The following is a 17,536-nucleotide window of genomic DNA, read 5'->3' on the forward strand; positions in this document are numbered from 1 at the left end:
ATAAAAAGTCAGAGGCATCCGTACCGTCAATCTGAAGCAAGATGTACCGCGAGAGTTGAAGAGCGAGACTCTGACAGAAGCAGCAGTGAGATGGGGCGGTGGTGGTCGCCGGCGTCGGCGGCTGTGGAGCCGCGGTCCGTGCAGCTCCTGCTCCTGGGCGTCGCCCTCGTTGCCGCTTCCTTCTACTCCGGCACCCTCTTCGGCTCCTCCGCGTCCCCGGCGCTCGTACTGCCCCACTCGCGCCCCCGATCGCCCGATTCCTTCAGGACCAAAGGTGCCTATCGTCATCTCTCCCCGAGCGTTTGCCACTGTCGCGATCCGCCGTCGGATGGCATTTTCCCAGTCCACTTCGTCGGGGCTTCTTAGAAGAAGCGGCTTATGGTCCCTTGCTGTGGTTGAAATTTGTGTGGCGGATTCTACGTTTATGGTTGCAGCTTTCGTGTTGACGCTCCTGCATTGTTAGTAAAAGGGAGGGGCGCTTGTTAGGCTATTGGTTCTAGGGGATTGCTCTCTAGTCTCTATACCTTGTTTGAGTAGACGGTAGTTTGCGGGAATAGTTTGATTGAGATTTGGGACTTGCTTTCTGCCAGCAACAAAGAATTAGGTTAATAGAGTGCGGACCAGTATGTTAAATTAATTTATAATTTGCCAAATACTAGGCCTTGACCCATTTCAGTAGGTGCTATGCCTGAAATTTGTTTTATATTGTTACTCTTTGCAGCTGCAGCAACTTATTTTGATACTAGAGTGCTCATCTGTCGACTTGTCCCGTCCTCCTAGCTTACCATATCCAGATGAATGGTATTTTTCATTATGTTCCATGCCAATATGGTGAAATCTGTTTGCTTTTCAGTTGCAGATGTTCCGTTGTTTACAAACAGAGTTTTTCGTAAGTACCAGGCAAAACCAGTCGCAGTTCCAGATCATGGAGTTGATGTGTGTCCTTTGGAATACAATGAGTATGTCCCCAGCCATGATGCAGCCTATATAAGAAGCCTGAAGAACCTGGATAGATCTAGGCATGAGGATCTTGAAAGTATTTGTCCTCCACGAGAGAAACGATTGTTCTGTTTGGTGCCCCCTCCAAATGACTACAAGATACCGATAAGATGGCCAATAAGCCGAGACTACGTCTGGCGTAGTAATGTCAACCATTCACATCTTGCTGAGGTCAAAGGAGGACAGAACTGGGTGCATGAGAAGGGCAAGCTTTGGTGGTTTCCTGGAGGTGGCACTCACTTCAAACATGGTGCATCAGAGTACATAGAGAGGTAACTAGAATTGTTGCCTAACTCACATCCCAAATTGTAACGTACTAACGTTTAAGCTTGATATTGTATAATAGTATTATTATCTCCCATGGTCATTAATGCATATAATTTGCAATCCAATGCTTGTTACCTCATCTAGATGATTGTCAGATGTGTTGCCTTTTAGGCTTGTAGAAAATGTTGAGAATGTTATTAATTTTGATCTAGCATTGTATATTCTTGAGCGAACGACCTATTGGGAGGATTCCCTTGAGTAATTAGGAATGAAGAGTATGTGCAGTGAAGGGACATAATTTGGAGCAACAATTAGTTATATATGGTTCATTCTACCGCCTCCTTTTTATTTTGTGAAAGGATTTTCTGTTGATGTAGTTTTTGTAATTGATCAATGCAGGCTAGGAAATATGACAACAAATAGTACTGGTGATCTCCATTCTGCCGGAGTAGTTCAAGTTTTGGATGTTGGATGTGGTGTTGCTAGCTTTTCTGCCTATCTTCTTCCCCTAGACATTCAAACCATGTCATTTGCTCCAAAAGATGGCCATGAGAATCAAATCCAGTTTGCTTTAGAACGTGGGAAGTGGGATTGGTGCAATGATCTCTGTGTTGGCCACAAAACAATTACCTTATCCTGAAAGTTCATTTGAAATGGTTCACTGTTCAAGGTGTCGTGTTGATTGGCATGAAAATGGTAAGGTTCACATTTCAGTTTGTCCTAAGCTACTGACCCAAAAATACTTTCAATTTTCCCTAAGCTACTGACCCAAAAATACTCTTCATTAAAAGTTTAAAACTCAATTGTTCTCAACTTAAGTATCTGTACTCTTTGATGGTCAATAGTTTCCTTAGAAAGTTACTTCTTCTGATAATCTTTTCTTTACAAATTCTACTGTCTAGATACATCATCCAAAATTTGATTGATCACCCATGATTTGTTTTCCAGATGGAATATTGCTCAAAGAGGTAGACAGTCTTTTGCAACCTAATGGATATTTTGTATACTCTGCTCCACCGGCTTATAGAAAAGATAAAGACTTTCCTGTTATTTGGGAGAAGCTAGTTAATATTACAACAACAATGTGTTGGAAGCTTATTGCTAAGCATGTTCAAACAGCTATTTGGGTTAAACCTGAAGATGAATCCTGCCGGCAGAAAAAGGCTGATATGAAGCTACTGAATATTTGTGAATCCAATGACAACGTTTCACCATCATGGAAAATTCCGTTAATGAATTGTGTGAAGCTCAACAAGGACAAATCCAATATTCAGAAATTGCCTTCCAGATCTGATCGCCTATCATTTTATTTCAAGAGTTTGGAGATGATAGGTCAGCTCCATTTTTCCATTTCCTAAGAAAAAAAAATAAGACCTGTTTTGATGCTACAAATTTGAGTCAAGTTCCATTCTATACTATAAAGAGTGTAAGAAATAAGAATGATGTCCTCCAAATTCAATCAAAAGAATGTCTTAGGTGTTTAAGATTTTTAAACTTGTTTACCTGAAGTGATTGAAACCTTTGATGTAAATTTAGTTTGATCCCTTGGCTTAAATTTGCATTGCCTGTTTGTGAATATAACCGGTTTTCTGGAACTTATTTTTTAGGAGTCGCACCAGAGAGGTTTGAGAAGAATAACCAGTTCTGGAAGAACCAGGCTCACAAGTATTGGTCATTTCTTGGTGTTGAAAAGACTAGCATTCGAAATGTCATGGACATGAATGCTAATTATGGCGGATTTGCTGCAGCACTAAGCAGTGACCCTGTCTGGATTATGAATATAGTACCCCATACCATGACGAACACATTGCCAGTTATCTCCGACCGTGGGTTACTCGGTTCTTACCATGACTGGTTGGTATTTCTTCCAAAATCAATGAATAAATTTTCACTTGTTTATGATGAAACTGAAATCATTCTATATTTATGTTGCAGGTGTGAGCCATTCTCAACATATCCTAGATCCTATGACTTGTTGCATGCTTTCCACCTCTTTTCTCATTACGAAGGTCGCAAGGAAGATTGTTTGTTGGAGGATATCATGTTAGAAATGGATTGCATCATTCGACCCCAGGTAGATATTGCCTTTTAGTCGATTATGGACAATTATTATAGATAGTAAAGTGCATATCTTATTCACTGATGTCCATGTTTTCAAGAATGTATTTCTGCTTATATTTGCAATAACAAAGGGCTTTTAATTTTGCAATAGCAAAGTTGGTATCATGTTCATACACAACAGGATCCTAAGCCAGGCCATGTTTTAGTCATCAAATACTTTGGTGTACGGTCCTTTCATAGTTACATGTATCCTCTGTGAAATAAAAATGTATTACATATATAAACTGGCTATATACCTATATCTTCAAAGAGCCAAAGCAGTATGTGTTTTCCATTACAAACTAGTTTCTGTATGAGTGAACATGGCAACCATTAAACAATATGACAAACACCTCATAGATACATCCAATTCATTGTGAAAAGAAACAATTTGTCCATGGAAATTTATTAGTGTCGACATGTCCCTCAATGGTTGGCCTTTAGTAGACAAAATATAGTATAAAGCAGAAGATACCTGTTTCTCCATTCAGAAACTTTCTTGTGTAGCATAATTTTCTGTCCCTTTTCTTTTTCAAAAACAATGTACCAAATATGCTTAAGTATTCGTTACAACAATTTAGTTAAGAGAGAATGGTCATCATTGTCTGCCAAATTGTGAACATACAGGGTTTTGTCATTATTAGAGATGAGAATCACACTCTCTCAAGAATCATCGATCTAGCACTGAAGTTCCTTTGGGATGTTACTGCACACATGTTGAAAAATGAGGAAGGCGGGACAGATCAAGTTCTGTTTTGCAGGAAGAAATTCTGGGCTATTGTTTGAGTTATACTCGGGTGGGAACTGGGAAGGTGCCATCTTATATCCTACCTTTGGTTGCCCTTTGTATCATTGAGAACAGAACGTAAGGAGAGCTTTTTGGCATGATGGATGTTCCAGTGAAACGTAATATTTCATTGCACGATCTCTGCAGTTGAGAGTAGTGCATTGTTGAGTAAGCATATGGCACGGTGGTGCCGTTGAGAGATTTATTCAGAAACTAGCTTGGATCATTCAGCCTGTTCGCTTGTTAGTTTTAGCTAAGGCTTATCAGCCAGCCAACAGTGTTTTTCTCTCACAACAAACCAACACCAGCCGGGCTTATCAGTCCAGAAACCAACCAGTGAACAGGCTGATTTTTGCTTTTGAGTTGTACTATTTGCCTACGAAGGGCATGGGTGAGCCGGTGAGGTGTAGTCTTACTAACAGTGTTTTGTAGTTTCTCTCATGAGGAGTAGCTGTTAATTCGTTTGTTATCGTATTCACTAATGGCTGATTAGGTTTAGGTTCTCAACAATATGTTGATAGTGTAGTTTCTGTTGTTCCAATCGGGGATCATCTGTAGTACTATAAACCTTATTGAAGGTACTGTTTGCAGCGAATGCCGAGGTGCGTTTGTTGCATTGTATGTACCCTTGAATTTATCAGTCTCTTGGTTGTCTGGATTCTTTGCAAGAACTTAGAAGTTTCTACTAGCTGATTATTGATTGTTCACCTAGAATGCCGTATACATGCTCGCGTGCTTCGGCTATTAAATAGAATGTCATACTTGATCCCAAAATAAGTTAACTTTTTATCCTAAGTTTAACTATTTTAAGTTTGACCAACTTCATAGAAAAGAGTACCAAAGTCTATAACCTTAAATAAATGCACCATGAAACTATTATCTCTCTCTCTCTCTCTCTCTCTCTCTCTCTCACTCGCTTCTGGCTGCTCTACCATCCACAAACCACTGAGATAACGGGGCACTATACTATGCTGCAGAAGTGAGAGGGAGAAAGAATGTAGTGAAACAGATATTTACTAGTTTTTCCCCTGTGATTTTGATTAGGATAATTTATGAGTTGCTCTAAGGGAGTATCTTTTCGCATGGAAATGATTTGCCTTAAGCTCCAGTTCGGCTCACTCTAATTGGTGGGAGGATGGGTGGCTAGGATTCGACGTCATAAACAACTGAAATAACCCTTTGTGTTCATTGATTTTCTTGTGTATATAAGTGATGCCTTGTCTACACTCATGTTGGGACATGTGACTATATATTGTAAAAGCTGTGTTCTGATGTATTTTCAACAGGGAATGTCAAAAGACAGATTTTTTTCTCATTACCTAAAAAATTAAACTAGTGCGAGCATCTACCACATATAATCATATATGTTTTTTTGTGTGACTTAATGTGTGCAATATGCATTGCATCGCCATAGTAGCAATTTGAAACAAGAACAATATCAAACTCAACCAACAGCTCATACGAGTCAGGGTGGGCGTTCGGTTCTCGGTTCGGTTTTGGTTCGGTTTCCTCGGTTATTGATGAAATTCGGTTCCTAGAAAACAGGAACCGATCGGTTCCAAAAAAATTTAGGAACCGAGCATTTCGGTTCTCGGTCATTTTGGTTCGGTTCCGGTTCTAACCGAACTAACCGAATTTTTTCAGAAGACTTCAAGACAATAATAAATATAATTGTTCTAAGGCAAATTTATGCAACACTATATTCATTTTTAATAATAATAATATATAAGAAAACAATAGCAATATAGTAACACAAGTTCAAATATAAAACACTACACATAAACCAAACATAATCCTACAAAATACAAGTAAGTGAAGTATAATTCATGTAATTCGGTTCTTTCGGTTAATTCGGTTAACCGAGAGTAGGAACCGAATTTTCTTCAGTTATTTTGGTTCCTTAATATCAGGAACCGAATAAGGAACCGAATTTTTCGGTTCCGGTTCTTTCGGTTTCAGTTCTGATTCTTTCGGTTCGGTTCTCGGTTCTCGGTTAAATTTGCCCAGGGCTACATACGAGTGTACCTTTATTGTAGAAAGTGAATCTAGCTTAATGGGCTGTTGGTTGGCCATAGGTGGCGCTCCTTGACGGACTTGCGCGCTACCGCTACCGCTACCGCTACCCCCCTGCCCCGAACAGCCCTGCCTGCTCTCTACGTCTCCTCATCTCTCTCAAAAATATCTCCCCACTTCGCTCGCCCATCGCATCGCGCCGCCCACTCTACCTCGCCGCCACAATCCCTCGTCGCGTGGCCATCCACTGCCGCGCCGCCCCACTCCGCCTCGCCACTGTGGCCATCCACCGCCGTGGCCCACCCCACGCTCACATGTCGCGGACATGGCGTGCACCGCTCCACCACCACCTCGACGCCACTAGGTGAAGGCCGTCGCCAGCCGAGACATCGTCTCCCGCGATTGGCCGAAGACACCACATCAGGAAGAAGCGCATGTTGCAAGCATACGTTTTAAGTGTTTCATATGTTTCAGAGGTATGTTGCAAGTGTTGCATATGGATGTTGCAAAAGTAGATCCGGATGTTGCACATGTTGCAATGGCTATACATGTATGTTGCAAGCGTTTGTTCGAAATGTTTCATATGTTTTCAGCCGTGTGTTGAAAGTGTTTTATCTGGATATTGCATATGTTTCACATAGATGTTGCAAGCATTTGTTCGAAATGTTTCATCCATTTCAGATGCATGTTGCAAGTGTTTTATCTGAATGTTGCATATGTTTCACACAGATGTTGCATCCGTCCGAACGTCGCGCTAGCATCTTCGTACCACGATCGTATATATACATACATATCTCCTAACGATCCATGTCCCAATTATGTTCAACTTGAACTTGTGTAATAACCTCTTTTGTTTGAAACCCACATAATTTCCTCTTAATTAGGTTGGATCTGATTTTCGCGTGTACTTAAATCATAAATATCCATCAGTCATTTGTAGAACAAATAGCACTGATATCTGGCAGCAGAAGTAGATTCACAATGCTCAATGCAGAAACCACGTTATATATAATAATAAAGTTATTACGCACTTGAATAATATAGTAGTTGTGTGGCCGCTCTTGGTAAGCTTGTAATTTGGAATATCAAGATTAGATGATAGATTGATAGTGTAATAAGCAGGAACCATGTTCACACTTTATATACGAATGTACCGGAATGCTGATTTGCTGAACCCAAAGCCTTTCCGGGCGTATCTTAATCCGCGGAACCGGCCTGGAGGCAGATCGTGGCACGTAGAAAAGCAGTAGACGTTTAACTTTGTCGACAGCCGACGACAATGGGACGGGAACATAATTGTTGAATGAAAAGCGTGGCGGCAACTACCAGGTGCCAAAGCGAGGAGAAATGGAGAATCTATTCCTCGACCAGGATAGGAGGCGGCTATTCTTCTAGGAGTACCGAGCACGTACGGGAGAAAGACAAGTAGAGAAGATAGGTTTTTGGTCGAGAACGTCGCTGACTCTCACCTGCAGGGAGTTACGTTCTGGTGCACGCGTACGTACCGACGTATCGTATACCGCGCATCGGTCGTCAATATGGGCATCCATTTTACACTACCTCTGCCTACTTTGCCGCCAAAGCAAGAAAACCAGAACGCCGGCCGACGCACGCCGACAAGCAAGAGCTTGCATGGCAGCCGATCAATGGCTCCATCGTCCGGCACTCCATTCGTGGCGTGTCCACATGCAAGCACAATCTGTAAAGACAACGGAACAGAATCTCTATTACCACCAGCTTGCTATGCTAGCTGCTCCCAATTAAATCAGATCGAACAGAATCTATCTATCTGTCTATCAGCTAACGCGGCATGTCCCAGAAGCTCGCTGCACCGTTAGAGCAAAGCTATACAGCCGACTGCTGCCTGCAAGGATTCTTACAGCTTACCTCTCAGCCCACTCGTATAATAGTCAGCTCTTCGGCATTAATACGTGGCCACTTGTCTCTCTCGCAGGGTTTTTCGATTCTTATGTGTCCAAGCCGACAGTAAGCTTGTAGCATGCTTCTCCTCTCCTCTCTCCTCCATGTCAGCATTCAGACTGCTTACAACATGTTATTATACCTGCTCTTAGGCAACAGATCGAGTTTGGCTTGCGATCTCTGCAGGCCGGCATGCCAACCATTCTTGGTCAGCCTAGAACGAAGATGGCTGATAAAAAACTACGTACGTACAGGCGCCTCCAGTATCATCATATTCCTTCTTCCTACCTCGTCGACTTAGGTGCTCCATCGCTTGGCACTCGCGTGACTAGCCTATATAAGGAGGCCATTTCGCTCATCACTTGAACACACAGTTATTGGCTTATTGCAGCTGGGTTGATCTATTCTTCTGTTATAAACAGCTGAGATAGATTGCTCACAACCGCAAGGCGAACCTACACATATTGTCTTGCTATCTAGCTGTTCCCAAGGTCGATCCTTCCATCAATGGAGAACAACGCCAGGACGAGCAACCCTCAGCCTCCTCCAGGTTGTCACAGTTACTGTTATTTTTAGCTTCTCCAATCTTCGTTCGACCTCTTCGTTTGGAGCCATATTCTTTTCAGCTAACGAACAATATTTTTTCTCTCACAAGAAATCAATCAACAGTACTTTCAGTCATGACTTATCAGCCAAGCGAATAAGGCAATTGCTGATTTATTCGAATCTTCTTTGCATTGGTGAATCAGTAGGGTACCCGTCGGTGGGGCCGGCCGAGCAGGGTGGCGCGGCAGGCGGCAAGAAGAAGGGGTCTCGTCGCCGCTCAACGTCGAGCAAGCGGGGGGAGCCCAGCTTTATCGAAGGATGGTACGTGCGTACCTACGCTACGCTCTTGTAGCCTTGTCTAAGACCTAGCTAGACCAGATTTACATATATCCTTTGTGTTCCTTTTTTTCCCACAAGTTTAGATGGCATTTGATTGATGTGCATGTAAGCAAGACTGATCTGTCTGTGCGTCACTGATGTGTTCTTTCTTCGTCTCCACGACTCCACAGCATCGCTGCTCTCTGCTGCTGCTGGCTCTGCGAGCTCTGCTGCGACTGAACAGCGCCTAAGCTACTACGGGAACGGAGATACACGTAATACCATGCATAGAAACCAGAGAGATCGGTGGCATTCATCATTCATGCGTGGAGCTTTCTTTAATAAGTAATTTGGTCGACCGCAGGGATATATAATACTTCTAGGATTGCAGTATAATCAGGAGTTTCTGTGCTAGAGTGCGCGTGTACTAGGGTAGTAAGCAGTAGTGGTTTGTGCTTCCTGTTTTCTGTGCACCTGTTCCATACTACTGGAGGAACATTTTGTACTATCACGTACGTGCGTTCTGTGTTTTAGCTACCTGTGTTCTGTGTTTCGGCTATAATTCTATTTGTATGCGCAATTTGCATTGGCTTGTTTTAACTCCCTTGTTGAATTTAACGGTTTTAAATTACTATGATATATGTATTCTCTACTACTATGTACTTGCTATCATCGACGATGTCCAGCTTATGTTGCGTTACAATGACAATGTTCTTTTTTGTCATCACAATGACAAAGTTCCTATTATGGCATCAATTGCTTGTAAGTCTTATAATGTAAACATTTGAGAACAATGTCTCACAAACCAAGTGCCTTCAGCCTTTTTTTTTTGACTTTCTAAAAAACCAAGTACCTTCAAGCAGTCATCGGCAAGTTAGAATAATCGTGGTATGAGTGTAATTAAATGAGCAGAAAACAAGTTTGCTCAATATTGTATTGTACATATGTTGTGCTTCGATTCACAAAGCGCTCAACAAGGAGTGAAATGATAACAAGTATACAGGCGGGAACCACTACTGGAAACAGAGACTTTGCCGAGTGTAAATTTCTTTACCGAGTGTCAAAAATCGGACACTCGGCAAAGATCTTCTTTGCCGAGTGCTGCACTCGGCAAAGAATTGCACTCGGCAAAGATTTCTTTGCCGAGCGCCGGGCACTCGGCAAACACAGGCACTCGGCAAAGGACTTCTTTGCCGAGCGCCAAACTCTCGGCAAAATCTATACACTCGGCATAGGCTGCCCGTGAAACGGCGCCGTGCCACGTCCTTCTTTGCCGAGCGCCTGCGGTTAGGCACTCGGCAACGATTTTTTTTTAATTTCTTTGCCGAGTGCCCCAGATCTGGCACTCGGCAAAGATTTATTTTTATTTTTTTTAAATTCTTTGCCGAGCGTCTCAGATCTGGCGCTCGACAAAGAAATTTTTTTTATTTTTAAAATACTTTGCCGAGTGCTCCCTGGACAGCACTCGGCAAAGATTTAAATTTTTTTTTATTATTTCTTTGCCGAGTGCTCCTGTGTATGCACTCGGCAAAGAGGAAAATTAAAAAAAAAATTAAAGCATTCTTTGCCGAGCACCCAGGACTTCGATGGAGAGGCCGTCATGAGGGCGGGGCAAGGCAAGAAGCATGGACGGTTCTGGCTTGGCGACGGCGTCATCGACACGGCCTCTACTCCCTCTCTCTCCCAGATCCGAGCACGGAGCACGAGCGAGAGCCCGGCCATTCGCACACGGCCGACCGCTGCACAGCACCGGGTCGACGCACTCGAGGTTATTCCTGTTTTACTCGTCATACATTGATCTTTACACACCTTAATTAGCTTTGCATTACTGAAACATTGGAGTGAAATATTGCAGGCCCGGCTGGAACAAGAAATGAAGGAACGTCAGGAGCTGGGGGCCCAGTTGAAGGCCGAGCGGGCCGAGCGGCAGGCCCAGGCGCAGAGGCTGATGGACATTACGGATTTCCTACAAGGGCTTGGGCAACGTATGGGCTTGTCTCTGCCACCTGGGCTGTTGGTTCCACCTCCGCCTCCGCGTCCTGCAGCTGCAGCTACTCCTGTGAGTATCAAAGTTTTTTACTTTCACTTGTGCTTTGCTTGTATGGTCTCTATCGTCCTAGATTAGCTATCAAAATAATTTTGTCTCACATGCAATCTTTTCTCCTTTGTGCAGTCTCCATCTGACGGTGGTTCGAATAATCCACCTCATGCACCTACGAATGATGCACCTGGGCCTTCACCATAGTCGCAGTGGCCGAGATGAGTGCATGTTGTATTTTTTACATTTGTTGTTCACTTGGTGATGGACTTGTGATGCACTTGTGGACTTTGATGGACTTGTAAACTTATTTGGATGGACTTGAGCACTTATTATTACATATTGTGATGGATGTGTTATGGGTGGATGGATGTGTGGATGGATGAGATATATATGTGATGGATGAGATATATATGCGATGGATGAGATATATATGTGATATATGTTTGTATGAATGTATTTGTCATGATGGAACGCAAAAAAAAATTATTTGCCGTTTTGGGTCACTTTGCCGAGTGTTGCACTCGGCAAAGGACCCCTTTGCCGAGCGCAATGGTCACAACACTCGGCAAAGCTGGCAAAATGGGCAACCAGAAAACAGATTTTCCAGCTTTGCCGAGTGCTGTGACTATAACACTCGGCAAAGAAATTTAAAAAAAAAAAATTTAAACTTTGCCGAGTGCCTGGAGTGGTGGCACTCGGCAAAGAAAATTTCCAAAAAAAATAAAAGCTCTTTGCCGAGCGCCTGCCGGGTTGACGCTCGGCAAATAATTTTTTTAAAAAAAATAAAAAATCTTTGCCGAGTGCCTGGAGGCTTGGCAGTCGGCAAAGAAAATTTTCAAAAAAAAAAATAAAAGCTCTTTGCCGAGTGCCTTCCGGGTTGGCGCTCGGCAAAGAATTTTAAAAAAAAAAAAATCTTTGCCGAGTGCATAGAGGGTTGGCACTCAGCAAAGAAAATTCTCAAAAAAAAAAAAAAGCTCTTTGCCGAGTGCCTCACGTATTGGCACTCGGCAAAGAAAGTTTTAAAAAAAATTTAAAAAAATCTTTGCCGAGTGCCGGCAGGGTTGACACTCGGCAAAGTGACTGTCAACGGAACCGACGCCGTGACGGTCGCTTTTCTTTGCCGAGTGTTTCCGGGGCACTCGGCAAAGCCTTTACCGAGTGCCCGATAAAATACACTCGGCAAAGAGTGCTTTGCCGATTAATTTTTTGCCGTGTGTGCTTTGCCGAGTGCCGCATTCGACAAAGGCTTTGCCGAGTGCAATATAGCCTTTGCCGAGTGTCTCAGGCACTCGGCAAAGAACCTGAATCCAGTAGCGAACGCTTGCCTCATTTCATTATCAGTTGGCCCGTACAATGCAAGAAAAGGCATTTGTAGTAGTGGGACTTTGTCTATACAGATTGTGTTTATTATTTTTCCTCTCCCTTTTACCAACCTTTACAAAGATCCTCGGTATACTTTGGGTTAGTTTTGCCCTTTTCTTGAAGCCCAATAGTACAAATGTTAGCTTGCTGTCGCATCGGATCACCCATCAAGCTTCACACACGCCGTCATTGGCGAGACCACTCTGCTTCGACTTTGCCTGGCACTTCGATACATCAGGGAAAAAATGCAAAGTCGACCACGATCTAGCTCGCGAAGTTGTCTCAACGACAAAAATGTTGCTTCCGATGTTGGACCTGCGAAGTTAAGATGCCAAGGGAAGCGATTAGCTATAGTGTCGATTACGGACGGCATGATAAAGCCCAAATCCCAACAGTAGCCCTTCGCAGGTGCTGACCAACTCATTGGGTTGAATTCGTGAAGTATTTTATTTTGACTATTAAACATCATCCTTTTTTTCTCTTAGAATCAGCTTCATATTTTTTTTTACATATTTAGCTATTATTTAATCATTAACCAACTAAATTTTAGGATTTTTGAGGTGGCATTGTAGTCTTTTTAAAGGCTAGTTTGACCACAAGACTTAGGGGGCTTTATAAGAGAAGTGGTGGTGTTAATACTTGTCACCAAGTCACAAAGCTATTGTCTACACAACTTCTACACCTCCTTTTGCTCCTTACTTTGTTCAAAGTTAACTTCATTGAGATATACTTGAGTTCATCATTTGATAAAAGGTCCGTCTGTGTTTTTTTGTATTTTCATGCTTCTTTTGTTCTTATTTGTTTTTGTGATTATTGTTTCTTGTGACTAGGACTGGAATGGCTTGACGATGTTGATGTCTCTGAATTGGAGTTGGTGGAAGATGATTCTAAATCACCTCATTTTGGGGTTTTATTGGTAGATGAGGCATTTATTCTAGATTTCATCGGGTGTGTTTGCAGATTTTATTAGGCCTCAAGGGCAAGAAGAAACCACAAAGCCCCACGAAGATGAACCCATTGTTTTCGAGATCTTTTTTTTGTTGGTCTCCATTTGCATTGTGATCCTTTGCTTGCTATGATCTTGAGCATTACAACATTGGCCTTCATTACTTGACTCCAAATCTTACCTCAAATATTAGTTTTTTGGCTGCCAAAACTCAAGGCCTATAGCTTAATATTGAGGCCTTTTGATGGGGTTAAGGTTTCCAACTACTTTGGTTGCTGCAACTTCAAACCTTGTCGTGATGCTCCTCATATTGCTCCGGCTACAAAGAACAAGTAGGCCAATGATCCATGACGACACAAAAAAATTCGTCATAGAAATCAATATGCTATGATAGAATTTAATTCGTCATTAAGATTTTTGTCATAAATGTGCACATTTCTACTAGAGTGATTAGCTAAAGATTTTGGTTTTATCATAAATTAACTTGTATTGAGGTTCTTGTTGAGGGTGGAGACATGAAGAAAACTTATCCTTTTGCTTCGCACATGGATAAGAGGAAGCTTAATTGTTTTCCTTTGTATGACACCTCTGTCATCGTGTAGAAAGTTTATGAAGCTTATATTGACACATCAATTCAGTGAGCTAAAGATCTTGCTGATGAATATATTGTTGTTTGTATTTGACCAATTAATTAGTGACTGTTAGAAACACAAAGGTTTTGAGGGGATGCATTTTTTACGACAAGGTGTACAAAATGCCATATTTATTTGAAGAGATCTAACAAGTTTAAGCTCGATACTAATTATGTTTCGGCTATCAAGAGGTAGACCTATGATAGAATTGAGAATTGTATCACAAAATAATAGGACTTGAGGAGGGGTTCAATCACATATTTAATCTTGCAAAGATTTCCTATGTGTTTGGGCTCTGCTAGTTGTGCATGGGGTAGGTAAAGCAAGTGCTATTGGGATGCTTTGAAGGGATTCAAGTTATTGTAAAATGAAGAAGATTACTAAGAAGACAAATATTTCAAGGGGACTTGATGCGCTTGGCTTGGTTGATGAAGATGAGGATTTTTTTGAACTTGTGGGTCGTATCAGCATCGAGGTGATGAAAGATTGTACTTTTTTGAAAGCTAAGAACCCCATGAAGGTTGGTCAAGAAGTGTTTGAAGCTACACAAGCAATGGATGTCATGCCATCAGTGGTTCCAAGACCTTCAAGGAAAACAAGAAGAAAGGGACATTATAGCCCCAGTTATTTTTGATACAAGGACATGCATGATGAGGAAGAGGAACAAAAGCAGAAAGATGAAGATGTTGCTTTTGCTATTAGCCTAGCAAAGTTGTTTGTTGATGTTAGCTCTAGTGAACGAGGGGAAGTCAATGTCATGGGTTCGTCTGAACAAGGGGAGCATGTTTAAAAGTGCAATGGCTTGGATTGCCCTGCATACACTACAAGAAAAGTTGCCTTCAATGACGAAAATCCTCACGACAATACATATTTTTGTCATATATTGTGTCATAATATGACGCAAAGCACTATTGCGTCATACAATCAGAAGCGTCGGAACTATATATGACGATATCATGTCGTGTGTCATGGAAAGGTACCATGGAATAGTCATAAAATGTAAGTCCTAGGTAGCTGCCTATAGCTACCTAATTTGTGACGGTTTATGGAGTTTGTTATGACGGTCAATGGAGGATCACTGATTGTTTTATCAAATGTGACGACCTCAGTCGTCACTGGACATCAATAGGAGTTGGACCCTGACCCGTTGTTTCATAGCACTCGTTATTGGGTCCGCATCAACTCCCTAGTAGGATTCAAGGTGACTATTAGGTAACTTTATCATTGTCGTGGACCAATACTAGGGTACCTGAAGATGAGGAGCTAATAACCATCAACATTGATACATCTGAGCAGTCAAGAGCGTGACTACAGCTCCAACCAATCCCCAGGTGTGTGGGCTCTGCCTCACCCGACCTTTGAGGGCTGGTTCTGCCTTGCCTGACCTCTGGGGGAGGACTCCCCCTCGCCTGACCCCGAGGTCGTGGGCTCCACCTCACCCGATGCGCTCCGCCTCGCCCGGCCTTTGGGGGAGGACTCCACCTCGCCTGACCCCATGGCTATGGGCTCCGCCTCGCCTGACCCTTGGGTCTACGCTCTGCCTCGCCTGGCCTCTAGGGGAGGACTCCACCTCACCCGACCCTGAGGCCATGGGCTCTACCTCGCCTGACTCTTGGGGCTACGCTCTGCCTCGCCTGACCCTTGGTTCTATGCTCCGCCTCGCCCGACCTCTGGGGGAGGACTCTACCTCGCTCGACCCCAAGGCCGCAGGCTCTGCCTTGCCTAACCCTGGGTCTGTGCTATGCCTCGCTCGGCCTCTGGGGGAAGACTCCTCCTCGCCTGACCCGAGGCCATGGGCTCCACCTCACCCAACCCTTGGGTCTATGCTCTGTCTCGCCCGACCCTTGGGTCTACGCTCTGCCTCGCCCAGCCTCTGGGGGAGGACTCCACCTCGCTTGACCATGAGGCTGTGGGCTGCACCATGCCCAACCCTTGGGTCTGCGCTCCGCCTCCTCCAGCCTCTGGGGGAGGACTCCGCCTCGCCCAACACCGAGACCATGGGATCCATCTCGCACCGACAGAGACCCATACCGCCGTCAACCACTCTAGGTCCAAGCGAATGGGCCTAAGTCAAAGCTCTGACACCAGGGAGGTGACCGGCATGGCCCGATATTACCCATGGCCGTGAAGGGCCATACCTAGGGATTCATATCAGGAACACATCGGGCGTACCGGTACTATTCTACCTAACTCTCGTGCGAACACTGACAGGCGCGTCGGTTCACCACAACGTCTGCCAGGACAAATTAGAGCGCCATGACCAGCAGACGATGCCTGCACGTGGCACTAGTGACGGACAGGGCCATGACGGGAAGCTATCCCTGTTGACGTCTATAGGGTCAGCGGGACTCGCATAAAAGGAGAAGGACCCGATGATCCTAAAGGACTTCTTCCTCTTGTTCTCTTCTCTACCTCCACTATAACCCATGCTTTCCCTTGGCCTATAAAAGGGAAAGTAGGGCAACCCATAAGGGGCATCGGAACTCATCGCAATACACCACAGGAGACTCAAACCCAATCAACTCATCGAACCCCGAACATACAATCGAGCAGCGACCGAGCTCTCGGCATCCGCTCACCCTTTCCATTAGAGACTTGGGACATATCCCTCTCTCACCCATTTGTAACCCCTACTATGAACTTTCAGTGTTAGTAACACGAGCGGTAGCAATGAACTGGACGTAGGGACATTCTGCCCGAACTAGTATAAACCTCGTGTCCTCTTAGCACACCATCCGAGCTAGACGCACAATATTAGAAATTTACTAGTTGGTGGCAACTTGAAACACCGACAGTTGGTGCGCTAGGTAGGGGCCTTTTGTGTGTCTTGACATCCACACCAGGCCTCGGATGGCTAGTCACAACCTTAGCTAGGTCCTAGGCGCGCATGTGCGCTTCGGGGACCTAGACTTCATCGTCACGATGGAGGGAGAGTTGGCGATGGCTCCTACTGCCGTCCAACCTCTCCACTCCGCTGGCCTCGACACGATCACCAAGGCACTTTAGGAGCTATAGCTGCACGCACTGGAGGCCCACACCCCCGAAAGCGACCAGCTCCTCGACTTCGACTATGAGAGGTTATAGTGCCAGCTCGGTGCCTTCCTGGGGCCTCGGCCGTCCCGGGAGGACCTGCGCCATCTCACCTTCTCGTTCACCAATGTCATGGCGTAGCTTGCTGGAGGGGAGCCGCTCTCTCTGAAATACCTCATCCGGAGTGCCCCGACAGCACTCCCGTATGGTCTTCGCAATGCCGCAGAGACCGATGGCCACCTTGTGGCGCAACGTACGCCTCCATCCCCCACAAACGACGAGTTCTTAGGGATGACCGAATATGTCATGGAGTCTTTCCATGACCTCCTTGTAGGAGAATCAGAGTTGCCTTCTAGCTCTAACTCCAGCAGGGGAGCCATCGCACCTCTCGTGAGTGTTTCATGATGGGTACTCTCGAGGGACACGTCGAAAGCATCCATGAGGAAGAGGCTACCCCAACGAACGACCTCAATGACGAGGTCGAGAGGGAGACAGGGGCCCCACCTTGCCTACAGGTGGAGCAGCTAAAGGCCCGACACCTAGAGCTCGAGGAAGCACAACTCCAGCTCAAGCAG

General features: G+C 44.3%; 1 long non-coding RNA gene and 1 pseudogene across 1 annotated transcript; both read left to right on the forward strand.

Moving 5' to 3' along the window:
- The first annotated feature begins 47 nt into the window (after positions 1-47).
- LOC136517569 (probable methyltransferase PMT7) lies at positions 48-4,803 on the forward strand (annotated as a pseudogene).
- A 3,643-nt stretch (positions 4,804-8,446) lies between these two features.
- LOC136514911 (uncharacterized) lies at positions 8,447-9,563 on the forward strand. The gene is made up of 3 exons (XR_010773889.1): positions 8,447-8,636; positions 8,836-8,953; positions 9,142-9,563. It is a non-coding gene; the product is annotated as an uncharacterized lncRNA (long non-coding RNA).
- The last annotated feature ends 7,973 nt before the right edge of the window (positions 9,564-17,536 follow it).

Source organism: Miscanthus floridulus, chromosome 17, assembly GCF_019320115.1.
Source record: "Miscanthus floridulus cultivar M001 chromosome 17, ASM1932011v1, whole genome shotgun sequence".
Taxonomy (NCBI): domain Eukaryota; kingdom Viridiplantae; phylum Streptophyta; class Magnoliopsida; order Poales; family Poaceae; genus Miscanthus; species Miscanthus floridulus.